A 27,394-nucleotide genomic window follows, 5' to 3' on the forward strand; every position below is an offset into this window, starting at 1 on the left:
TTTCACCTGAGTTGTATAGTTGTTCATTGAATTAGTTGACAAAAGGGGAAAAAACCTGTTGGTCAAGAATGTGCATGTTAACTTCAGTTAAGTTTCTGCTGATCACAATTGCCCAACCGGAAGTTTGTCTTTGTAGGCAAATGAGAGACGAACCAGGAGGACCTGACAGTCCAGTAGGATATCTTTAACCTGGATCATATTATTGTTTTAACAAAATTCAAAGATTGCAGAGTTCTATGATGTCAGCAGGAAGCATTTTGAGGAAATTCCCTCTCAGGGTTAGTCAACAGTGAAGACCTTCACGGAATGGAAAGCTGTGAAGTAGAAACAGTGGGATATTAACATGTAAAATGAAAAAAAAAAGTCTGTGAATAGAGAGGTAAATATAATAAATGTAATGAATATGGGAAACCATTCTAATAGCTTGTTTCTGATCCACAGGAGAAAAATTAAGTGAGAGCTCTACTGTTGAGAAAAAGGAACTTGAGTCATTTTTAATTTTTATTTTTTTAAGAGTTAAATTGAGAACACTTAACCAGCTTTGGGAACTAATAATAGAATACATTTTGGTTCTTGGGAGACTCAAAGAGAAAGGGACAGAGAAGAACTCAGTCTTCACACTTTCGGTCTTGCTTCTATTAATCTTTGTATCTCTAGCATTAGGACTGACAATTAGGCATTCAGTAAATATTTATTTGAAGGGAAGAGCAGAAAATTAACACAGTAATACAGGAAAAGGCTTGATGATTCAAGAGGTTCAGAAAGGAGTCCATTAGTCAGATTGTGGTTGTGTTTTGCTATAATTGCTCAGCATTTTGGGTAAAGCAGTAAGATATACTTTGAAAAGCAGAGTGTATTCTTTTTAGCAGTTAGCTAACTCGCTGCTTCTATCAAGATTGGGTTTTCAGTTGATTCTTAGGCTTCTTCTAATATCACTTAATGGGAAATGCTTGAGCACTCATTCTTTGCTTAAGATTCTACTTAAGTGATCTCTTTTTAAGTTGTGGGTATTAGGATATTTTCCTATGATTGTTATGTTATGGTGAAGCTAACCATAGACTTGTATTTCAGTCACTCCCGTTGCTTTGCCTACAATGTGAACATCTTTAGTGATGGCCTGTGGACTGTTTACTGACAAATCTTGGAATTTTAAAATTTCTTGGTTTCAGCGGGATTTGAGATTCTTTGTGACAGACCCAGTCGTTGCTGCTGAACACAAAGATGTACTTGGCGACATTATAGTGTGTTTTATTATTAATATTGGGAGCCTTACGGTGGCATGCCTCTTAAAGAAGTGCCGTTTTAAGTGGTAAGATATGGAGCATTAGCTCTTTCAGGGTGGCTCAACGGGTTCAGTTGTATTTTAGTTTGGCTAGGCTGAAATATTTACTCTTCTGTATTTTCGTACTCCTACATTCTGACCTTAACTCCAGACCTTTGAGAGTAAACCTTGGTTTCTTCTGCCCCAGGAATCATGGCCTTTCTGATTCTTAGACTTGGCAGGCCACAGTGCTCTCTGAAAAAGGGGATGATCTCCACCACTTAGTAGATGTGGGACTTATGGGCAAGTTATTTCTTCTCTCTCTTTTTTGAGAATTAAATATGAGTAATGAATGTAAAGTGCCTGACCCATTAGTAGCCCTTAAATAAAGGTAGGTATTATAGCTACTGCAGGAACATTTTGGCAGTAGGGTTTTTGAGGAAGTAGAAAATTTATGTGCAAGTAAATTAATAGTCTTTTGACTATTTGATTTTTAAAATTGTTAAGTTATCTTGTAGAATGCCTTTTTCTCTCTCCTGTATAATTTATTTATATATTTGCAGTCTCATGGGAAAGTTGGTATGGTAGTAGTAGAATATTGATATAACATGGACTTGGCTTATGCATTTAAAAGTGTCATTTAGTAAATTGTTTATTAGTGGTTTTTTATTATTTTCCTTAGTTTACCCAATGGCTGGTCATTGTCAGTGGTTGGTCTTCATTGAACCAGAAGTTCATTCTTAAAATTATGCCATGTGCTTTAATATGTCGTGTATTTCAGGTGAGGTTTGAAGATTTGGGTAATATGTAGATTTGATGTCTTCTATGTAGGAAACCAAAAGATTTCTTGTTAGGTGCCTAAATATCTTTACTGGGAGATATTTGAGCCTTCCTATATCATTAATTTTGGCTGACATTTTTTGTAATGCTAGAGGAGCTGTCTTAGAAAATGGATAAGGAAGTTCATTGTAGCTGTATGGTCTGGGACAATTTATGTGGATAATAGAATAAGTTTTTCGCTGCTCTCCTTGGAAATCATGTATTTATCATGAGTAAAAATTAATATTAGGGATGTTTCCTTCTTTATCACATAGAATTTCTTACCCTTTTGTCAGCACTGAGGTGAAGAATGCTGCTGCCGAAGTTTTATACCAAATAGCTGACTCAGGGGTTGTAATTTTTCTGTGCCTCAGATCCACCACTCCAATGACCCTTCCTTCCATTCTTGGTGGCTGTCTTTTGCCGCTGGTGCCATGGTGGGTGTATGGATTGCTTTCTGTCTTTCAACAGTTACCGAAGTGCATGTTTGGGATTTTATTGAAGAAAGCTGGATACAGTAAACGGAAAGAATCTTGGAAGCTGCTTGACTGCTGTCTTTTCTCAGACTAGTCTGAAAGGGAACACCCCCATTCATTCTGGATTGGTGGATCTGAAGTACAAAATATTTTCCAGGTAAGCAATTACCCTGTATTGTTTTGTTACATGGAACTCAACTCACTGAAAGATACTTAAAAAGCAAAATTTCTCTACTTTTTTCCATTGATAGAGATAGGAAGAAATGTTAGGTATTTAGATACAGTGTTCATGTTTGGGGTGACTTAATGAAGGTGTGTGTGGCAGAATTGCTACTAGATACACTGTTCTAGTGTAGGAAGTGCAGTTTTTTTTTTTTTTTGTAGGCCCAAATGGTTTATAGTCAGAGTCTAACAGGGAATACAGAAAACAAGGGAAATTTGGGAAATAGTTTTATAAAATATGGAAAACAAATGATAATTTCAAGGTATTATCTCATGATTTATATGTAATAGCTGGTCAAAATAGTTTTTGTAGTTACCATGTATATCAGTGGTGTTTTAGTCTCAGGACCCTTGGAGAGGCTTCTCAGAAATATTTACTGACTTTAGCAAATGTTTCTTGATACATGCCAGGCACTGTTGGAGGCTCTTTACACATATTTCTTATTCAGTTGGCACATGCTTTACCTTATATTTTAAGATAGTGAAATGGAGTCGTAAGCATTAAGGAAGTTCAAGTTGCCCAGGGTCTCGCAGCTAGTAAATGGCACAGCCAGGCTGTATGCTTGAGTCTTTCTGTTTCCAGAGTTCTGGCTCTCTCCATGTCAACTATTGGCTGAAAATTGTACTTCAACTTCTGGATTTTCAAATTGCCCATCTGTAAGAGAAAGGTGTGGTTTTCTCTGATGGGTTTCCACTCAGAAAATACATGATTTCTCATTGTTGGGCATGGCATTTTAATTATATATGGTGCTTTTTCTGCTTGGTGAAGAAATTAGAAGACCTTCAGTCAGTCTGTCAAGTGAACACACAGGTGGCTTCAGGACTGTAAGAGAGGCTGTGCGTTTAAATGTCAAAGCCTGGTTTATACAGGGAAGTGTCATTTGGTCTAGTGAATTCGAACCTCTATCTTCTCAGTTCCTCTTTAGTTTTTATTGGTTATTTAAACAGCCCAGTAACTTATTATATGGACTTCTTTTGACCTGTGGTTTGTCAGCCTTACAGATAAGACATTGTTGGGTAACTCTCTTAAAGACACGTCTTTTTTTGTTATTTAATATTCTCTACAGAATCCATTTCCTTTCATCTTAAAAAATGTCTTTTTATCAATGATGGATACTCTTGCATTGTGATCCTTGTTTTATTGTAATTCCTTTATGTCTGCTAATGTTTCTCCTAAGTGAGCATTTTCCACACCTGTCGTCTGAAGAGCTGTGAGTGTGGTGTGGTGGTGGTAGTAGAAATGCTAGCAGTTAATGTGTACTGGGCTCTTATTCTGTATTGAGCACAATTATAAGTACTTAATTTGGTTTTTTTTAATGTTTTGTTTTTGAGACACACACACACACACACACACACACACACACACAGTGCTAGCAGGGGAGGGGCAGAGAGAGAAACAGAATCTGAAGCAGGCTCCAGCCTCTGAGCTGTCAGCACAGAGCCCAACCTGGGGCTCGAACTCATGAACTGAGAGATCACGAACTGAGCCAAAGTAGGATGCTTAACCAACCCAGCCACCCAGATGCCCCAAATAAGCACTTTATATGTATCAACTTTCTATTTTCCTAGTAACCCAATGAGGTAGGTATCATTATTTCTTTACTGATAAGGAAGCCAAAGGATAGAATAATTAAATAACGTCTAGTAAAAGACAAAGGTGAGGTATGAATTCAGGCAGTCTGGTCTCAGAGCATGTGCTTCTAACGTCTGTACTGTATGCCTGTAGTATCGAGCATCATCTAGTGATAAAAAGAGGAGTGGACATCCTGAGGGCTAAAACTGAAATCACTGTGAAGGAAAAGGAAAATCGATGTTGAATATCTACATCTTACCTTTGGTATAGAAAACGGTGTGATCTCAGTTCTGTGGTGGCTATCCAATACCATCAGGCTGTTTCCCAAGATGACTCACAGTAGGGTTTGTTGGAGGTTATCTTCCGAAATAGTGCTGTCCGGTAGAACTTTCTGCCATAATGAAAATGTTCAGTGCCTGTGCCTTTCAGTATTGTAGTCACTAGTCACATGTGGCTATTTTGAAATGTGGCTCTGTAACTGAGGACCTGAATTTTAAATTTTATTTAATTTAAATTTACATTTAAATAGCCACCTGTGCAGTTTTAGAATTTACCTTCATCCTAGGTCGTTGGTTTAAAACTTTTAGAAATCTGATCTGGTCACATGCTCAAAGCAGCTCCTTGTTCCAGGTAAGGGCACATATTAACAGCTATGCAAGACTGATGCGTAAAGCCAGAATTCCAGTTTATTAATGATATATGCATTTTGGTATGATTAATGTAAAACTAAATTTTTTTTTTTGAGAGACAGAGCAGGAGCGGGGTGGGGCAGAGAGAGGGAGATACAGAATCCAAAGCTGACAACACAGAGCCCGACGTGGAGATCGAACTCGTGAACCACGAGGTCATGACCTGAGCTGAAGTTGGACGCTTAAGCAACCAAGCCACCCAGGTGCCCCAATATAAACTTTTTTGATAGGTAATTTGCTTACTAGTTCCTAATTAATATACCAGTTTAATTTTTTCAAATAAGAAACAAAAGTTAGAGGGACCTGAAGGCTCGAGCCAAATGATTGGCATATTGTCTTTATGTGTGTAGATTTTATCTACCAGTTCCGATCATGGTCAGGTGGCCTAGTTAGCATGGACTCAACCAAAGAAGTTAGATATTTGCTGGATGGGGACTGAGGCCACCTCAGTCCTAGCCTATGTCAGGGATGGGTGGTTTTTCCCTATGGCAGATCCTCTTTGCTTGCTTTTACTTCCCAAATCCTTATATGATTAAGGCACGTGATTTTAGACGGGTTAGTGCATTCACCCTAAATGCACTCTTGACTTTATAGGTCTGGGAAGCCCTTTGTCTTCAGGTGCCTGTATCACTGCTGTGATCCATTTTGTGTTCATTTTTGACTCTAAGAAAGCAGTTGGATTTTTTTGTTTCTGTGCGACCTCTTTTTATCAAAACAGATTTATTAGCTAATTTAATTTGGTCATATAGTGTGGGGTAGTATAAGAACATACTCATAAAAAATAAATAAGGTGGTACATTGTCTTTGCATTGTATCATGTCATTAGAAGAGTTTGTTTTTAGCTTACTTTATCGTTACTTTGGGACTTGTTCCTTTTGCTCTTAAAGTACCAAATTTGTATTTTAGGAAGTTGACCTTTCAGGTGTGTGCAAGATGGATTGAAGAGACTGAAGGCAGGGAGGCCAGTTAGTTCAAGTGAGCGGTGGGGAAGGCAAACCAAAGCATAGACAGTGGGTGTGATGAAGGTGGGGAGGACTTGAAAGAGATGCAGTTGATAGGATCTACAGAACTTGAGGATTGGTTAAAGAAGTAGGTGATAAATGGAGTATAGTATGAATTTTAGTTTTCTGCCTTGGGCACCAGGAAGGATGTTTACTGCCTTTTCCAAGATAGAGAATACTAGAAGAGCAGACAGGAAGTGGGAGAGGAAGAGGGAGAAAGAATGAGTTCAATTATAAGGAATTTGAGTTGCCTGTCAGTAAATACTCCAAGGAAAGTATCAAGTTGAAATATGAACCTCAGAGAGAGCAAGGGAAAGAGAGAACGAATTAGGAATTTTTATTTCGTTTCAGTGGTAGCTCACTTTACTCAGAGTTCTGTTTCTCAGAGTGTAGATCAAGAAATCTATGTATTAGTGTATGGGAATGCTGACATAAAGGAATTGGCTATAACTAAGTTCAAATGACCTTGATACTGATCAAGAGGTATTATTACCACTGTCCTTTTCTTCTGAACCAGAGTATTCAGATTTAGATGCAGAGGAGTTTGCAAATTAAGTTCGATGCATCTGGTGACAAAATAAGGGGAAAATAGCCTAAGCAGGGAAGGTTCTGGATCAAGTGTGACATGGGAAATGAAAATTTGCTCTTCTCTCCACCTGTCTCAATTCCTGAATGCTTCTCATCTAGCTGTGATAAGAGTGATTATGGTATTTTAAAGACACATTTTTAACATTACAACGTGAGGTCTAAAAACAAGCCAGCCATTATGTATCCTAGTCAGTTGAAGCAACAGTGAAATGTTCAAGTGGAGTGAAAATTAGCTATATTGGAATTACTGAGATGGTGTGTCAGTTTAGTGGGGCATATATTTAAGGGATTTGTTAGGCAAATACTTACTGTATGCTATTTTCACCTTATGCATTGACTTCAGACCCTAATTCCCAGGTGAGCTATAGGTCCATGGTTTTGGTAATGAAAGCATGGAGATTTGAAGAGTTCATTATAGCTACAGTAAATCAGTACTTAACACAAAGGTATTTTGAATACATATATATGCCAATGTGGTGAAATTGATAAGGTACAAAAAGGAGTAGACAGTTAAAAAAAAAAAAGTCTCCAGCTCTTTTCCCTCTGGCTCCTGCTCTTCAACCATATTTTTGCATAGGTTTCATATACATGTGTGTGTGCTGTACATATTCTTCTGTACCTTGAATTTTTTTAATATAAAATATGACCTGGTCATCTTTCCTATCAGTTCCCAAAGAGCTTTCATATTTTTTGAAGAGATATATAAAAGATGCATACTGATTTATTGTAAGTGCTGTAATTTGTGAAACCAGTCTGAACTGAGATACGTATAGATTATATCCAGTCTTTTGCTATTATACATAATGCTGTAAAGAATAACTTACTGTGTATGTCATTTCATATAGGGAGGAGTCGATCTTCAGGACAGATTCCTAGGAGTAAGCATCACTAGATACGTGCTTTTACAAATCCTGTAGACATTGCAACATTGCCCTCTAGTTATTCTGCAACAGTGTGTACTCTCATAGGTTTTGCTTGAGAAAATTCTTTTTTCCTGATACTCCTGTGTGGTGTTATGTGGATTTCAAGCTGATTACTTTATAAAGTGTTCTTGTCTTTTTTCCCTCCCATAACTTTTTATTATGGAAAATTTCACAGATATATAGAAGAGTTGAGGGGAAAACCAGTACAACAAACACCTGTATAGTCCTTCCACCTAGACTTGTTGTTAACATTTTGCCATATTTGGATCGTTTCTCTGCTCCCTGTCTCCATCCCCCACTTTCTTCCTCTGATCCCCTCTTCCCTCCCCTTGTCTCTCTCTCATCCTTCCTCTCTCTTCTCACCTCTTCCTGTCCTCCCCCAAAGTACATATCTTTTGTGGTGGTAAAAAATATGACAATCAGTTACAAACATGATATTTCACCCTCTAAACATTTCAGCACCTGTCTCCTCTAAGAGTAAGGATAGTCTCTTTCTCTAAAACCACATATGCACACAGCCGTGTACAAGTTGTATATGTAAATATATATAATGTTTATATTGTGTTACAATATAAATTATATTAGTCATGTTTCATATATTTATAAATAGTTATGTTTCATACATTTATAAAACCACAATACTATTTTTATGTCTAAGAAAATGAAAATAATTCCATAATGTAATATCAAATATTCAGTTAGATTTTCCTAATTGTCCCACGAATGTCTTTTCTGGCATGCCCCAACCCCTCCCTTTTTGTTTTAATGCCAAACATTTGTATTTGATTATTGTATCTCTTTAATTTCTTTTCATTAAGAACATTCCCTGTACCTTTTTCCCTCCTCTCTTGGCATTGTTTTTGAAGAGTCCAGCTCAGTTTCCTGTAGGATGTGCAACATTCTTCATTTATTTCCTTATGGTATCCTTCAACTGGTTTCTGTAGGTACTGTGTTTCCTGTAAACTGGAAGTTAGGCGGGAGGCTTGATTGTAGCCAGGTTAAACATTTTGACAAGAATGCTCATCATAGGCGAAGTGTATTTTGCATTGAGTCATGTTGGGAGGCACTCGATGACAGGTTATCCCATTATGAGCTATGCTAAATTTGATCCCTTGGCTGAGGTGGCAATAGCCAGATCTCTTCTTTTTAAAGGTACAATTTTATCCTCTGCTATTTGAAAGGAATTTATGGGACAGTATTTTGGCACCTTGTAAATACCCCGTTCTGTTACAACATTTCACCCAGTAGTTTCAGCATCCTGATTGTGAAATCAGTTATTATAATGAGTTACCAAATTATGGTTTTCTATCATTCTGTCTACATTTATTAGCTGTCATTCACAGAGGTTATCCCTCTTTCCTCTCCTCTTTTGTGTAGCACCATATTCTCATGGACTTTTTATTTATTTATTGTGTTAACAATCAGTCTTTATTGGTGCTCAAGTTGTCCCAGGCTGGTTAATGAGAGAGGAAGAAGGTTCCTGCTTCCTTTTAAAATTAAAAAAAATTTTTTTTAATGTTTATTTTTGAGAAAGAGAGAGAGAGAGAGACAGACAGAGCATGAGCAGGAGAGGAATAGAGGGAGAGGGAAACACAGAATCTGAAGCAGGCTCCAGGCTCTAAGCTGTCAGCACAGAGCCTGACGCAGGGCTCCAACCCACGAACTGAGAAGTTGGACGCTTAACTGACTGAGCCACCCAGGTGCCCCCCTGCTTCCTTTTAAGATGATTCCGTCAGTCTTTGTTTCTTTGTTTTACTTTCCCTACATTTCGGGCATCAACCATTTCTCCAAGAAGCTCTGATTTCTTTTAGTGGGGAATGGTATTTAGAAGCCCAAACCATTGTTGTTGAGTCACGCCATTGCTTCTAGACCTTTTCAGCTAGAGCTAAAGAGTATATTTAAAAAGAACCATGAGATCATGTTCTGATTCAAATTTAATATTGCAGGGATATTTTTCTAAACCTGTTAGCCTTTTGATTTTTCAGAATTATAAGGGGCCATATTGATGTGTAATGGCCATTAAGTTGAAATACAAATTGTTATGTAAATGGGCAGATAGATAACTTCATTATTGAGCATGTACTCAGACAGGTACTGTTTGATGATGTGGGGAATACCATACAGAATCAGATATGTTCCTTGCTCCCAGAAGCTTGCAGTCTTTTACTTAAAAAAGTATAGTATGGTGTGAAGGCTGGTAGGGATTGTGAGAGGTAGACATACAGTGTTTTACAGTTACTCTTTGAGGCCTGAGTGGAAATTAGACGTGATTGTGGATGTACTGGAGCAGGGGATGGCTTTCATAGCAGAGATAAACCAGTGAATGATGGCTGGCAGGCAGTGGTGTGTATTGTCTGTGGGGCAGGATAAGTAAGTAGTTTTGTGAATGTTGGAGTATAACTTGTGTGGTAGGATTGAGGGTAGATAAATTTGTGATTATAACCAAATCTTGGATTTAATTCTTTAGGCCATAAGTTACAAACTAATAGCCTGTGGACTGAGCTCCACAGATTGATTTGGTCAGCATAGATTTAAAAAATTGAGACATTTCTTGTCAACACTAATTTCTGGTTTTGCCTGAAAATTGGAGCTGAGGAGTGACTGCTATTTACAGTCAGGGCTTGTGCTTTCCTGGGCCCTATGTCCCCCGTAAGTTTGTCTTTATCTATTTGGCCCTTACAGGCTTCTGATCTTGTGATCCTACAGGATTGGAGGAGGGGGGTGAGGGTGGTGGGTATGATTTGAGAGGAAAGATGACCGAAAGCTTGAGCAAGATCTGTGCTTTAGAAAGATCACTCTGGCAGTTGGTGTGGAGGGTGTATTGGAGGAGGGAGACCAATCCTTAGACTGTTGGAATATTGCAGGGAAATACAAGATAGTAACAGATGGTGCAAAGAGGATAAAATGAGACATTTTTAAATGTAGAATAGTTAGGCTGTATTGATAGATGAGAGTATGTGTGTGTATGTATTGACAAGAATGTAAATCAAGCTCTATTAAAACATGAAGTCCTGTTTTTAAAAAGCTTTGTATTCATAAACTGATTTCTGGAAGTTGACCTCATGTTTTCATTATCTGTTGGTTAACTTTGGAAGATAGTAGTGATAGTTTCTTGCCGTGTCGTCACTGTGTAAAATTTAGTTTTGTAATAGGCCAGTAGCATCTTTCGTCAAAAAAATCGAACTCTGACCTGGCTTTATCTGAAAGTTGTGTATAAAGTGAATATTTATGTTGTGGTCATTTTCCTTATAACTATGGGGTTAAATTTTCAGGCAAAAATATTAATAATGCTGTATACTTATTTTTAAAGAGCTGGCTTGTATTTCATTTTCCCCACAGTCTCTCTAAGAAGTCAATCCAAAGGATAATGAGTTGACATGGAACTGTCTGGTACACTTAAAATCACACCTATATTAAAACCATGTATGTGGTTACGTATTTTGACATCTTCCCTGCCTGGTTGGGCCATGACTTGATCTAGTTCCATTGTCAATGCCATTGCTCCAGATATTTAATAGCATCACCATCTTAGGCAGTCTGAGGGAGATAGACATACAGAACATATAAGTGACAAGACTGGGAGTGACAATGACTCACAGTGACAGAAGTCATACCAGGATTCTGTGTAATAAGCTTTGGGTTCAAAGGGTGAACAAAGATTGGTTTAAAGGGCATTTGAATATACATTTTTGTTATAACTTACATATAGTATAGAACACAAATTAGCTGGAAAAAATGCAAATCAACTGAATGAAATTTTGCATGTGTGTGTGTGTGTGTGTGTGTGTGTGTGTGTGTGTGTGTGTATTCAGCATACTGTGGAACCACTATCCAAATCAAGATATGGAATATTTCCAGAGCCTCTTGAGGGCTTTCTCCTGTCTATCCCTTACCCATTCTAGACCTCCCGAAGGCCTGTTCTGGTCTTTTTCACTGTAGGCTAGTCATGGCTGTGTTGGGGTTTTATATAAATCGAATCATACAGTTTATACTCTTGTCCCCCCTGTTTGTTATTATATCTGTGAAATTCACATATTTTGTTATAACAGGTTTTTCCCCCTGTGCATTATTCTGTTGTATATATAGTCCATGGTTTGTTTATTTTACTGTTGCTGAATTAGTTGGATTGTTTCCAAAATTTGGCTGCTGTTATGAATAACACTTGTGAGATGGACATAAGTGCTTGGTTCTTTTGGTTATAAAAAACCTAGAGTGGAATTACTAGGTCATAGGATAGGCATATCTTCATATGTAGCTACTACTAAACAGTTTTCCAAGTGCTTGTGCCGATTTATACCCCCTACCTCTAATGTGGGGGGTTCCAGTCATCACCTGGTTTAGCTGGTCCTTTTAATTTTAGCTGTTCGAATGAATGAGTAGTGGTATCTATGACTATAAGCTATTGGGGTATAGTTCACATGCAGTAAAATGCACTCATTTTAACTGTACTCTTTTGAGTTTTGAGAGCTGTATACATTCCTATATCCACTACCATGATCAAGACGTAGAACATTTCTACCCCCTTTTTATCAAAAATAAAAAAACCCAAACTTCATTCACTCCCTTTGCAGTTCCCTTGCACTTGTCCTTGGCCTCAAGTAACCTGATTTCTATAACTGTAAGTTCGTTATCCGTGTTTTAGGTGGGAGTGTGTAGCATGCATATACTGTAGGGAATCTTGTCTTTAGCTTATTTTGCCCAGTGTAATATTTTTGAGATTCATTCCTGTGGAGTCAGGTTTTCATTCCTTTTCTTCGCTTAGCACTGTTACATTACACAAGTTATTACAACAGTTTTCTTTATCTGTGCTTCTGCTGAAGACTGGGTTGTTTTCAGTGTTCATTGTGAATAAAGCTTATGTGAACATTTATGTTCAAATTTTTATTTGGAGATTTCTTTTCTCTTGGGTATACCTAGGAGTGGAATTGCTGGGATAGAATGTAGATGTATGTTTAGTTTTTCCAAGTAACTGCCAGACTTTTTCCCAAATGGTTGTACAGTCTTAGGGTTTTCCCCAGAATATGAGTTCCAGCTGCTCTACAGCCTCATCAGCACTTGGCATTGTCAGATAATTTTAACCGTTCTGATACATGTGAGGTAGTATCTCCTTGTGGTTATAATTTACATTTCCTTAATGACAAGTGAGGTTGAGCATTTTTACATGGATCTGTTGGCCATTTAGATACCTTCTTTAGAGAAGCGCCCTTTGAAATCTTTTGACCCTTTTAAAAAATGGAGTTACCTTTTTCTGTTTAAAAATCTTTTTTCCTATTTTTTATTTATTTTTGAGAGACAGAGAGAGAGACAGCACAAGCAGGGGAGGGTCAGAGAGAGAGGGAGACACAGAATCTGAAGCAGGCTCCAGGCTCTGAGCTAGCTTTCAGCACAGAGCCTGACGTGGGGCTCAAACCCACGAACTGTGAGATCATGACCTGAGCTGAAGCCGGATGCTTAACTGACTGAGTTACCCAAGCGCCCCTGCAAACTGCTTTTAAAATTTAGCAATATTTGTGGCATCTTTCGGAGCCATTTTATATTTCTTTATAATATTTTAAAGGTGTGCCTTATATATACGAATGTAGAAATGGCTAACTAGTTAAATTCTTCCTTAATTAGACATTCAAAATATTTTTAATTTATAACAACTTAAAGCTGGGTTGCTCCTTTTTGTAGTTTAATTTTTTAATACACCCATGAGTATTAATTTCTAAGAGGTGGAATTAATGGGTCAAATATACATTTTTAAGAACATGGGTATTTTGTATGGCCACCAGTTTTACCCGTTTTCTGTTTATCTATATGAACATATATATTCTTTATGTTTTCTCTCTAAAATTGTCCTTTTCTTCACATTTATGCCATTTTAGAGTATTAGTAATTAAAAAGTAATACCAACTTGGTTAATGAAATGATTTATGTAATTGCTAGTGTTATTGGGTATGTTATGATGTTTGTCACTGTTTATGTTTCTTTTGTGAAGAAAGGGAAGATGGGCGGAATGGCTGTAGTTGTCCACTTGTTGATTTAAATCCAGGTGCCTTTGGGGGATTTGGCCGAAGGGAGTCACCAGGGTAAGGAACTTCTGAGTTTGTTGTGACTGGGACATTGTTGCCTTTTTGTGATCACAAGGGCCGTTTTTGGTAGAAGCCAGCTGCAGAAATATTTGCTTTACTCCCTGAACTGTCTTTGGCGAGCTTAAGCTGGTCCCAGCCCTGGCCAGGCCCTGGCTTCAGGTGCTCTGTGTGAAGCTCTTTGGGATCTGTCATGTTTGGTCTCCCTGCTTCAAGGACACTCCTTCCTACTAGCCTTCTTTGAGGTAGAAGGTGAGGTTCTGCGGGGGAATTTCATGTGCTTTTTAGATAGGCTTCTGTTTACTTACATTCGGTGAACCCTATTTCGCTGAACCCTATTTGTTTTTTTACTTATTTAGTTTTTTAATTTTATAGAAATTTCTTGAAATGTCTTATCTATGTGCAGGCATCCTTGCCTGGCTTCCAGTGCCAATGTAGACTCTTACTTTGACAGTCCTTTGATGCACCAAACAGAAATCCCAACCATAGCACCTCTATTTCCCTCCTAAGTCTTGTCTGTTTTTGTTCTTTTTCATTCTAGCTTTCTGCACTTGGTCACAGTGATTCCTCCACCCCTTTCTCCAGTGCCTTGACCTAACAAGTTCTTTACTGGGGAAACTTCACCCTTCCCTCTTTTTTTTTTTTTTTTTTTTTTTTTTTGCATAATTAACCTCTGCGTGTCCTTCAGAGCTGGTTCAAGCATCATTTCTTCAAGGGTTGTGTCTGGGTCCCCTTGGTACCCCTACAGGTTAGATTCCTTTGTCATATTCTTAACACTCGGTTCTTTTCCTTCACTGCCATTATCATAATTGTAACTGATAAATGTTTTGCACAATCCCCCACTAGACAGCTCCTTTGTTAGAAAGTACTCTCCACGGGGACAAGGATCATGTCTGTCATGTCATATTCAGCTCATAGCATATTCCCGGCATATGGCATATATGCCCTATAGCTGCCCAGTTGAATGAGGGGATAAATTTGGGAGGGCAAGTGAGAATTACCATCTTGTGTCAGAAGTTTATATTCACTTTAAAAATGAATGTATTTGTTCCTTAAATGCTTGGTGTTTTCACTTTCAGTATCATCTCTTAATTTTAAATGACTTGATCCTGAAAATTAAACTATCAGCATTAGAAACTCCTTTCAGGGGGTCAAAAAGCATCCCTTCCTTTTCCTCTCTACCTCTAAGCCAGATTTCTAAATCTGTCATTGGCTTCTAATCTCTCCAGATTATTTTGCTAATACTTAAGCTGTCATTCTCAAGGATTTGTCAACTGCTGTAACTGCTGATTCTTTCCTTTTCTTTCCTCCTCCCCTTTCTGTGTGTGTGTGTGTGTGTGTGTGTCTAATAAGATCACCATTCCTGGGAGTTGGTTCCTTAGGTCAAGTAAATTGGGTAAATTCCTCATATAATCTTCTCTTGGAAATTCACTTGATAGTTGTCATTTTAATAATTTATTTCCCAAACACTTCCCAAACTTTCCGACCCCAGAATGCTTTTCCTCTATTGTGGTAAAACCGATGCAATCCAAGAGCTATTCTTGACTATTTTTGTCATTTCGTCCCAACTTGTATTCACCGAGAGTTCTCCATCTTCCTGCTAAAGTAATGAGGGAGGGAACTAGCACTTGTTAAATGCCGTGTTTACATCTGTTACTCCTTCTAACCTTCTATAACTTTGAATGAAAGGTAGTCTTATTTTCTATATTTTAGCTTGTGAGGAAACTAAGACTGGAGAAGGGAGGGTTTTTTTGTGTTTTTTTGCTGAAGCTCACAGAGTGATTTTATATCTGTTCATCAGCGATCTGTCTGTACGAAGCCTTGTGTTCTCTCTCCTGTGTAGAGAAAAGAAACGCTCTTCTGCTGATTTGAGAAGCGGCACCTCCAGCTATCGCCTTAGTTTGAGGAGGGTTAGGCCTCAGGAGCCACAGGCCTCTAGGCTCCAGGCGGCAGCAGCAACTTTGTCGGTGCCAGAGGAGATGGGGAAGAGAAGGCCGAGAAGGGCCTCTCCTCGCTCTCCTGCTTCTCTTCTCTCCCTCATTCCAGGCTGCCTTGTTCTCTTCAGTTCCAGGCTTTCCCACTGTACACGACTTCTTCCTTGGAATTTTAGGTTTTGTCAGTAACATAGGAGCTGGTATTTATCGGGTGCCTGCTTTGGATGTAGCAGGCTGCTCCTCTCCAGCCCTCTAAATAGCTGACTCACTTACAGTCACATAGTGTTGGACCTGCGATTTTAACCCACTTCTGTTGTTTTTGTTTTTAGATTCAGTAAATTTTTTCATAGGGAAAACCTACCTAAGCAATTAAAATCTATGAAATCATGGGTTTGATATGCTAGTTATTTTTTATAATATATATTTAAACATATAGCTATTAAACATTAAAACACCCTTATGTACCACCAGAAATCACCTTGAATATTGAGCCTTGGAAATGTTCCTGCCATCTACCCTTTTAACTTTTTCTCTTTATCCATTTATCCATGAATAGTTCAGTACGTATCTGTAAAAGAGGAGGACTTTAAAAACAAAAGATTGTTAAAAACACACACAGAGCACACAATTCCATTATTATATCTAAAACATCACCAATATTCCTTGCTATTAAATACTCTGTGTTTATATTTGCCTACTTGTCTCAGAAATAATTTTAGAATTAATAACCTTATTTTATTAGACTAATTTTAGCTTTACAGAAAACTTGAGCAGACAGGACAGAATTTCGTGTATTTTCTCCCCTTTTGCAGTTTCCCCAGATATTAACATCTTATATCAGTGTGGTACACTTGTTAAAATTAATGAACCAATATTAATGTTTTATTATTAACTACAGTCCATAGTTTATGCAAATACCTCTTAGTGTTTTTGTTTTTGTTTTTTAACCTCATGCCTTTTTTTGCTCCAGGATCCCATCCAGGACCGTCTTACATACGGTGGTCATGTGTCCTTAGGCTCTTCTTGGCTGTGTCAATTTCTCAGACTTTGTTTTTGATGGTGTTGACAGTTCTGAGTAATTTTGGTCAGGTATATTGTATTGCCCTCTATTGAATTGTCTTGTGTTTCTCATAAATAGTTTTTTAATAATTGGTTTCTTTTTAGTTTAGGGGCCAGACTTGGTTTACACCTTGCATAGTTAATAGCCTCTTAAATCTTTTTAATCTGTAAAAATTGCCTCTACCATTTATTCTGTCACGTATTTGTTGAAGCACGGGATGGGTCATTTGTTCTGTGTAACTTTACACATTCTGGATTTTGCTGATTATATCCTCTTTAGGTCTACATATTCTCTTCTTGGCATATCTTGCAAATTGGTAGTTAAATCTAGAGGTTTGTTGGATTCAGGTTCAGTGTATTCTGTATCAGTTAAAAAAAAAAACACAATACAACCCATGCTGACTCTTCTGTTCCATGGTGCTTTCTTATTTTTGTGATGCTCTCTGTCCTTTCCAAGTAGCTGAGTTTTAAAGAAACCTAGGATTCTCATGCATGTACATTACATGCGTAATTAAAAAAAAATTGCATCATTTATTGATGGTAGGTGGTGCAGCAGTGACCCGGCTGCAGGAATGCCTACATGTAGTTGTCAAGTTTGCCAAGGATGACGATGACACAATTTATGGTATCGATCATCAGTATTAGAGTATCATTCCTGTAGTTTTTTTATTTTCAACTTTCTTTCCCAATTCAGATATGTAATGACTTTTGCTACAGTTAGTATATATTTAAACCTTACTTTATTCCAAAAAAAAAAAAAGGAATTTGAATGATTGCAATGACACATACAGTGTAGGAAAATAAAAATAAAATAAGTGGGAAAATAAAGATGCAAGGAAAAATAATGCAGGAAAAGAAGATGAAGGAAAGAATAAAGTTATGTAAAAATGTGCAGAACAATGTTATAGGAGGGGCACAGATTAGGCTCTGTTTGTATAGTGATCTCTGTAGCAGTTTGCAGGAATTTTGTGTTTTTAGATGATAAATATATTTCTTTCCCTCGGGTTATTTATTTACTTGGTGTTTGTACTCAGTAATGCCAGTCTCATTGCTTATTTGGAATGAAGTGCCTATAAAGATGTGGGTCAGGCTTCTCAGTGTTTGGTTTCAGAACTCACTGGAAAATCAGGACTCATTTTTTTCCTGTTGTGCTTTCTTTGTACAGTGCTTCTTACAGTTTTGATTAGTTTATCCTGTTATATAGGTTTTTCTTTAGGGTCTGTGCTAGAATATGAATGAGATATTCTTGGGACATTTAGTTTTGAATAACTTTGTTTATTAGTAGAATAAAGTGACTTCAGAGGAAAGAAAATAAGAATTTAAGAATGTTTTACCAGCAGAATACGATGTCTTTATGACGTTAGCCTTATCAGATATCTTTTTTGAGTTTTGCCAGTTGTATTCCCACTAAATAGTTGAGGTTTGTTCTGGTTTTTTTTCCAGTTAAAGTGGCAGAAAAGTGAACTTAAAGCTGGCTTGAGCCAAAACAAGGAATTTATAATATGAAAATGTAGAGGTAGGTTTCTTTCTCAGACTCAAAAGTGATACCTCTTGTGACCCGAGGCCACACTCTCCCTGTGGCAGCAGGAGGAGGGCCCAGTGGCTCCAGCTTTCGTCCTGTCATGTTCAAGCTCAGTGGGAAGAGAGGTGTCTTTTCTTGTGGCTTCCATAGAGGTCCTGGGATTCCAAGCAGAACATGTGCCCATTTCTGAATTCATTGCTGTGATTAGGAGATGTGGGCAGAAAACAAAGTGTCCACCATCAGCCCCTTAAAATTATACATATTCTTCTCTGGCCCCTGAGTCAGGTTTTTGCTCTGCATGTAAACTTTCTCGATTTTCCATGTTAATTATTTGATAACAAATATTTATTGAGTCTACTATGAACAAGCACTATAAGGACTTAAAAATAGTACACTGTAAATTTTTTAATGTTTATTTATTTTTGAGAGAGAGTGTGTGGGGAGGGGTGAAGAGAGAGGGAGACAGAGGATCCAAAGTGGGCTCTGTGCTGACAGACATGACCTGTGGGACTGGAACTTATGAACTGTGAGATCACGATCTGAGTCAAAAGTCTGACGCTTAACCGACTGAGCAATCCTAGTGCTCCCAAAATATTACATTGTAAGTTGGTAAATTGCTTTTTCAGTTGCTTGTAAAATTCTCTATTTTTATAAGTTATTATGGAAATATAACAGTTATTTTAGAAATAAACTATACTATTTATTTTTGGTTTTATTTAAAGGTTTTATTTTTTTTAATGTTTGTTTATTTTTGAGAGTGAGTGAGTGGGGAAGGGCAGAGAGAGAGAGGGAGACAGAGAATCCCAAGTAGGTTCCAAGCTGTCAGTGCAGAGCCCAGTGCGGGGCTTGTACTCACGAACTGTGAGATCATGACCTGAGCTGAAATCAGGAGCTGGACACTTAACTGATTGAGCCACCCAGGCGCCACTTAAAAGATTTTATTTTATTATTATTATTTTTTTTTAATTTTTAATGTTTTTAATTTATTTTTGAGAGACAGAGAGGGACTGTGCGAGCAGGAGAGGGTCAAAGAGAGAGAGAGAGAGAGACACAGAATCCGAAGCAGGCTCCAGGCTCTGAGCTAGCTGTCAGCACAGAGCCCGACGAGGGGCTCAAACCCGTGAACTATGACGACATGACCTGAGCTGAAGCTGGACACTTAACCAACTGAACCACCCAGGTGCCCCAAGATTTTGTTTTTAAATAATCTCTGCACTCAACATGAGGCTTGAACTTACAACCCCGAGAACAAGAGTTACACACTCTACTGACTGAGCCAACCACACACTCCTGGAAATGAAGTATACTTTTTAAAAGAAGATTGATGATTTTAAGATTTTTGTGTGGTTTATAGATCAGTTTTTGTTTTATGAATTTGGTTATTTTCAACATCAGAGTAATATCACCCTTTTAGCCTTTTTTCATTCACATCCCAGTCTTGGTAGCTGTTTCTATGGTTTCTTTGTAGAATTTTAACTCACCAGTTAAAAGAAATGCGGCTTTTGGATTTTTCTTTCCCTCTTAAATGCAGCAGGAAATGTCCCTTTGAGATTTGTTTTCTGATCCTCCTCTCAATTCTGTATTCTGTCAGAGTTAATGAAAAATTTATCATGATGGTGTGTTCTGTGCTTTGTAGAACATCTTGGTTAAGATTGCTTATAGCTGAGTCATTCATAAAGTTATTAAAACAGTGAAGTTGAGCAAAGAAGTTCAGTGTCTCTTAAATTTATATATGGCCTTTCCATCTTGACTTCATGACTTCCTTTGTGTGAGGACTTCCAAGTGTTACAGTCTACCCATGTTCATATGTACTCCTGCAAAAAGAGTCTGAAATGTACAGGGTGACCTTACCGTAGTATGTGTTTAGCAGTAATTATATGCTGTTGAGACTAGGTGTGTTCAAGGGATGCACACCAAAGCACAATGTGAGAGATTTAGAGGACTTAGGCTAGAAAAGCATTTTAAGAAAGCAGACAGAAGGCTCTGTAGAGTCCCTTTCAGCTCCAGAATATAATGAAATCTCTGGCTTCAAGCAGTGAGAACTCTCCTTACCCAGTTGCCTGCAGGAAGCAGACAGTGTGAAGGGAATCAAAGACCTCCTTGCTGTGCAGCAAAGCAGCAGGAATCCCTCACTAAGGCAGCCCTAGCCCCTGGCTGAAAGACAGATTCATTTGTTTGCAGGGCCCAGTAGATTGTGAGGCACATAACTTCATTCTTATTTGAAACCAAGGTCAGCCTAGGATATGAGGACAATGGACTGCATGAGAAAGTAGAGCAAGTGTAAAGTTTGCTATACATTCAATTAAGGGATGATAAAATGTGACCCTTTTTAGGTTAGCTTTGACAAGTCTTCATGGTATTCCTAGCTAAAGAAGCAAAATTTTGATCGCCATTGTTTTCTTTTTTTCTTTTAAGTTTTTAAATTTAATTTTAGAGAGTGGGAGTATGCAAGAGGGGAAGGGACAGAAAAAGAGAGAGAGAGAGAGAGAGAGAGAGAGAGAGAATCTCAGGCAGGCTCTGTGCTGTTAGCACAGGGGCCAACTCAAGCACAATTCCATGACCCTGGGACCAAGGCCTGAGCTGAGATCCAGAGTCAAACGCTTAACCAGTTGAGCCACCCAGGCCCCAGTTACGGTTGTTTTCTTTTTCAATACACAGTTGATTGTGTTCGTGTGTATATGAAATATTAAACCCTGACATTCTACCAACTTGGCTGGTTAGGTTAACAGTGTTTAGAAAATATTGGAGGGCTTGTTTAAAGGGTGTAAGGTTTGAATTAGAAAGATTTCTTTGTAGGACCGACTTTCATTCTATAGATGATTTTTCAGAGCTAATAATGAAACAGGAAGCATATTAGATGGTGAAAGCTTTGAAAGTCTTTGGAATTTTTTTTTTTGGTATTTTGGTGTTTTTAAAATAACAGTAGGGTTTAAGTTTTTAATACTCTTAAAAGCTATGAAACTGCCTTTCTTTAAAGTATTTTATACTTCTTTAGGAATTTAGCTGTCTTCTTTAGTGAACTGGGAAATAGTATAGCTTTATTTCCAGAAATAATTTTAATACCAGAATATTTAGTTTTGAGAATTCTTGTGTTGTCTATTGAGGCATTTAGTGTACTGGCATGCTCAGTAAGCCTTTTTGAATGAATAATCAGTTTAAAATGAAAAAGTTAAAATATGATTGTGATGTGATCTGACTGTAATAGAGTCAGACCCATTGAGAGTAGATATGCCACATCATCTTCCTGAAAATGATATCTTTTCCTAGAAGAAATGAGAATATTCATTATATTAGGGAAAAACGGTTTCACTTACTGTATGTTCTTATGGTCTTTTGGAAACATGGCGAACTTTGTGCTCTCACATAAAAAGAGGGCAGGCATTTGGATTCAGTATGTCATGTGGCAGTCAGACCTTATTGTGCAGACCTGTTCACAAGTTCTCTGATTAAAGTTTTTTGGCTGTGAGAGTTGATAGGAGGACCAGGAAGGGGTGCTGCCAGCACCTGTGTTTGGAATGGGACATTGGATTAACTCAAGAGTGGGGTTTGGTGCCCTGGTGTAGATAATGAAATCAGGTGCGGCGCAGTTCTCAGATGATGTCTAAAACACAAGGTGAGATTTTAGTTCTCTTACCTGCAAGTCCTCTCAGGTGTCATGAATATGGGTTGTCAGATATTTGGAAGTGGCAGCCTCATAAGACAGAACACCAGCACTTAAGAGTATTTTTGGCTAAGTGCCCTTAGTTAGCTGTCCAGAAGCCTCAGGCATTGAAATGAATTTAGGTTAGTGTCTTTGTTACCTCAGAGTGCAGCTTAATTCTGAGACCTAGCTTAACCCCTACCTGTCCTCCACCTTCACTGAAGGGTGATAGGCCAGAATCAGGGGGACAGGTTGCTATGACCAGACCCATAAGTAACAGTGTGGGAGTGCCAGTCCCCATGTTTTGAGATGGCCTGGAAGAGAGGATTGGGAAACTGGAGTGCTGTGCAGTGCTGCCCGTTGTCTGTCAGCTGCATCTGAAAATCTGTAGTCGATGGGAAAAAAAGTAAAATAAACATCATCTGTATTTAATTCTGGATAATATATATATAATTTTATTAAATAAAAAGTGGGATCATAATGAGAGTCCTGATTTGTAGCCTTTAATCACTTCATGTTTCTTGAACCTTTTTAGTGTATTTTAACTTTCCGTATATTGTAAACTTCCTTCTGGGTCAATAAATATACTCCTACGACAGGATTTTTATTTGGTGAGCACATAATATTCTGTCTTCTGGACGATCTATAATTCATATAACCAATCTCTATTGGTGGACATTTTTCCTTTGCTGTTATGACACTGACGTGATGAACAGATTCTTAGCTATACTTTTCAACATGTATTTTTGTCCATAATTTAATTTCCCACACTTGAAATTGTTGCGTCAATGATGTGCCTGGTTTTCAAGTATTAAATATGTATTGCTAAGTTGCACAGGAGGGGTGGTACCAATTCTACTCCCATCAGCAGCATAGATGGGTAACAAGTAGATAAAATTTGCAAATAGATCAGGGGAAATTGCTGCTGCAGGGAGTTTAATGGCAAGCAAAGGAAATGAGAGGCAGTATAATTTAGGGAAGAAAGTAGGGATTTTGGAGTCAGAATTGCAAATTTGCCACTTGTGATTTCTGGCAAGTTATTTGCTATGTCTGGTTTTCAGTTTCTTCCTCTTTATTTTTTTTTACTTTTTATGTTTTGTGTTTATTTTTTGAGAGAGAGAGACATAGCATGAGCAGGAGAGGGGCAGAGAGAGAGGGAGAGACAGAATCTGAAGCAGGCTCCAGGCTCTGAGCTGTCAGCACAGAGCCTGATGCAGGGCTTGAATTCACGAGTTGTAAGACCATGACCTGAGCTGAAGTTGGATGCTCAACCGACTGAGCCACCCCACTGCCCCAGTTTCTGCCTCACCCCTCTTTATAGCTAAGATTCCTGTCTGGCCAGAGGTGGTATGAGATCACAATAGCTGTACAGTGTGTGGCACATAGTAGGCACTTTGAGAATATGATGTGTGTCCCCTTCCCAATTTATCCTGTTTTGTAAATTTTCATTTACATTTATCGTTTTCATTAGAATAAGGTTGAGCTTGTAGTTTTTGGTCTGCCCTAGTCCTGAATAACCTTCGCTATTAGACCACAGATGTTAATTGGCAGAGGCTCAGATGTACTTTAATCTTCCTGTTTAATTCTCTCCCATCTCAGGATTCGTGGATCTTGGCTAAACCCCATCAGGATTGGGTTCAGACGGATCTGACCTGGAGCTTGCTGGGGGAATCTGTTCCTTCTTGGCAGCTGAATCTGAGACTGGCCCTGGTACAACCAAGGACCCATGTGTCTCTGCCGGAAATAGATTATTTTGTTACATCCTGTTCTCTGTCATGCTGCTTAGAATAGAGATTTTGCTCCCCTCTTCTATATCTAATCCTCCTTTCCAGCTTCTGTGAGAGCTCTGAAAAACCTGGTGACATTTTTGAATCTGGGTGGTAGTTGTGAAGGATAATTTTTACCTGTGGAGTTATTCATGAATAAGGTGTTACTATTTTGAGGTTTGCTGCTATTTCTGAGGGTCACTGGGTAAAAAACATTTTTCTACCATTCCAGCATTTTAACACATTTTAAACTACAGTTGTTTAAAATGGACTTACCTCATTCTTAGGAAAAGAATTTGTTTTTATTTAAGTTGGCAAATTACTGTTTATAATGTATAATGACATAATTAAACAAAATAAAGCATATAAAATTATGCAATGTAGTATTAAACTATTATTGTAAGTACTAGGTGTTCATTGGAGAAGAATCAGAAGATATGAATGAATAGAAATTCAAAAAGAAAAATTACCTTCATCTGTCTACCAAAGATAATCTGTAGAGATCAATTATAATTTTGTTAGCATCAGGTTCTGGTCTCTCATCTTAGATAATCATTCAAGAAGAGATCATTTCCTGGACATTAAAATATTTGTCTTTAAAATTATTGTAGGGTTTAAGGAAAGCTTGGGCTCTGGCTTTGAGTCATGATTTCATTACTGTTTGGTTAAATTTGAAGTTCTAAAACTTGCAGATAGTACCAGGTCTCCTCACTCTTACCCTTCTTTTATTTTCTTTCTTCCTTCCACTGCCACCTCTTCCTCATACCCTTTTCTTCTTTTAACATATACCCCAGCCTGAAGATGCTCTGTGGTATATTATTTATAAATATGTAGTTCTACCATATTTAATATTTAATCTACCAGGATTAAAGCAGTAGCTTTCTTAGTTACATCACATAGTTACTGTCAAATTCTGCCATAATACTATTATAAGGAAAAGAAAGTCTTTCACACATGGAGGCATTGGACTAGTACCCAATTCTTTAAAAGGCTTTGGTGAATGTCTTTAAATTGTGAATTAACTTTTATTCTACAGCCTGATTACTGGATTATGGTTCATGGTTTTAAAAGTAATACAATTTTTTGTGGGAGTTTGCTCTTGTAGGTTGCCGTCAAACATTTTAACAGTAGAAGCCTAGGTTTTGAATCTTTTGTGGAGAGGCTTTTAAAAACTTTCTGTGGCTCTATTTTTATTACAACCGCTGCTGCTGCTTGAAAAGTTATAATCTGAGAATTCAGACACAATAGGGATAGTTCCTAATTTGGATGAATTTTAATACTTGCTTTATTTGCTTTGAGGTGAGGACAGCCTCCAACTGAAAGAATGGATACTCTGTAGCTTTCACATCCAGGTTTAGAGATCGAAAGTTATACAGTCTCCTTGAACCTGTCTATTAAACGATTCTTCAGGACCACATCCCCACTTCTGGATAGTGATTCCCAGTGGAGAGTGTTATGGCCAAATGGGAACCATAAAATGGAGTTTTTATTTCACTTCTGTTATTTGGTAGCCCCCATTTCATTATCATGCCACTCTCTGTCTTATATCCTGTCCAGTCAAGTAGAGCATGGTAGAAATTTTATTGGAACAAAAAGAACCTGGACTGGGTTATGAAAATTGACTTTAGACATGTACTTCTAAAGGTAAGTGCTGGCCCTTGTATCCACTCTTTGTAGCCTGGCTGGAAGAACTTTGTATTGATTTTAAAATAAAAATAAGAGACTGTCTTGTAGGTTCTTCAAGGGACTTCTGTTTCTGACTTCTCTTGAATACGCTTCTCTCCAGCTGCCAGGAGTCGTTCCTTTCTGCTTAAAATGGTTTAATCATTGTCTCATCATTTACTCTAGCATTGGTTTGAATATTAAAGTTTTTGATGTCTCACTTGAAGGTATTAAAAGATCAAAATGCCCTTATTTCACATTATCTATAAAAACATATATGGTTTTTATACCAATGACTTCCTCTCTTTATCCTTGGGTTACTATTGAGCAGGAGTTTTTTTTTCCACCATTCTTGCATGCAGTAGAGGCTTCCCACATGTTCCTGAAAACATAGATGTTTCTCAGATGCTGACTTGAGTTGGCTTGGCTTTGGCTTGATATTCTGCTTTGCCCCTGCCTTTTAGTCTGAGACCCTCACCCCCATCCTTGCCACTATGTTGCATGTTCTGCTTCTATCCCTTTGACATATGTGGTTGAAACAGTTATGTATGCTGAGTTGCTGAAAACAAATCTTGCCCATGTCGGTAAGGAATTGGACTGCACGCTTGGGGAGGATTTAATTGTTTACTGGTGAGCTAGATAGCTAGCACACAGCTTGAGAGCTGTTGTCCCACAGGATCAAGTCCGAGTTTGATAGAAGGGTTTATGAAAGACCTCTGTGATTTGGCCTCTCTGCTTTCCTCATCTTGTACTGAAATACTTCAGTAATGCTAAATTAATTGCAGATCTTTGAGTAGGATGTGCCATTTCTTAGCTCTTTGGTTTTGCTTGTGCTATTTACTCTGCTTGGAATGTCTTTCTCTCTCTTTTTACCCTGACTGCCTCCTACTCATCCTTTATGGCTTAGTTCAGGCATCCTCCTCCTTTGGGTGGGTTAAATCTATTTGTATGTGTGTGTGCGTGTGTGTTACACTGCACATTCTCAAAATTCCCTCCTGTGAACTCCTGGACAAGAGAGAATTTCTTAATTGCTTTTCTGTCTACAGATATAAGTCGTTTGTTGAACAAAATAGTATTTAAACCACTCAGTTGGTTATCTCAAGCATGATGATAGGAGTCAGAGGAGGCTGGTAATGACTGAGTGAGAGGTGGTTTAAAGAAAAAAAATTAGGAGATTTATAGAAACCCTCTAAATTTATATTTATAAATATATAGAAAATAAGGCATATTTCTGAATCAAAATGAAATTAGAGAGACAAATGACATAAAATACCTCTGGGTAGCTTTTAAAAGAATTGCTTCTTTGAGAAGGAATCAGGGCAGGATATTCAAAGCAATCCCATCTAGAAACAAACCAAAGTTAGCTTTTGTGAGTTCTCCTTCAAGCCAGCCAGTTAGAAGACAAGATGCCTGCAACCACTTTTTCCTTTTGATTTGTGGTTCCTATGGAAATAGGGAGAGAGCCTAGGACATTTCTCTCCTACCTCTTTTAATAACTTTTTGCTTTTGAAAAATGCCAAAAGCTATTATTCTTCTTGTCTTTACTGACTTGCGGTATTTCTCAGCATGGTGGTCCTGATTTTGGTTTTTGATTATACAGTGGATATGACAAAATTAATAAACATTATCAAAGTTTCCTTGACTACTGCCATTTTCTTTGGCTATAGGACCTGCAAATATAATCAGTCTAATTGGGTATTTGGTGTTAATATTAGAATCCTTTGTGAATCATTTCTTATTCTTTATGAATCATTCTAAATTAGCATACTAGTCATTGCAAATAGCTAAACGTAAAATTAGAGCAAACATTTCTTGGGGGATTTCTACCCCTGAAAGGCTTCTGTTAAGTGTTCCTGTTGTGACTCCCTTGGGTTTCTCTTGAGCTTGAGGCTAAAGTCTCAAGAGGAAAGAGGCTTAGTTTGTATTGTTGTTGGCTTGATAAGTAGGTCAATAAACATTTGTTAAAATTGGTAAATACCCACAGGGTTAGAGTAAGTTCTTGAGATATATTTTAATAATCAGATAGTGTTCTTCAACTTTATAGAGAGACCAGTTATCTTAAAAAAGAAGAGAGACAGTAGTCTACATTGTGAATATAACTAATATGAAGAAATCTTTATTCCGTCTTGAAGAATGATATAGATAATAGTTATTCCACAATAGTCAACACAGGTTTCTAATCAGGTCC

The 27,394-nt window shown here is 37.8% G+C and overlaps 1 protein-coding gene across 7 annotated transcripts in view; it reads left to right on the forward strand.

Annotated features, from left to right (window-relative positions):
- The window catches only part of FBXW11 (F-box and WD repeat domain containing 11), a 126,078-nt gene that overhangs the window by 6,762 nt on the left and 91,922 nt on the right, over window positions 1–27,394 (forward strand). For 2 of the 7 annotated variants that reach the window (XM_029942865.1, XM_029942868.1), the window contains exon 2: window positions 2,552–2,713. The exons of the other annotated variants lie outside the window; for them this stretch is intronic. The gene's annotated coding sequence lies outside the window, so the exon portion shown is untranslated. The remainder of the gene's footprint in view (window positions 1–2,551; window positions 2,714–27,394) is intronic. 7 annotated transcript variants of the gene reach the window in all.

Source organism: Suricata suricatta, chromosome 6 (genome assembly GCF_006229205.1).
Source record: "Suricata suricatta isolate VVHF042 chromosome 6, meerkat_22Aug2017_6uvM2_HiC, whole genome shotgun sequence".
Lineage (NCBI taxonomy): Eukaryota > Metazoa > Chordata > Mammalia > Carnivora > Herpestidae > Suricata > Suricata suricatta.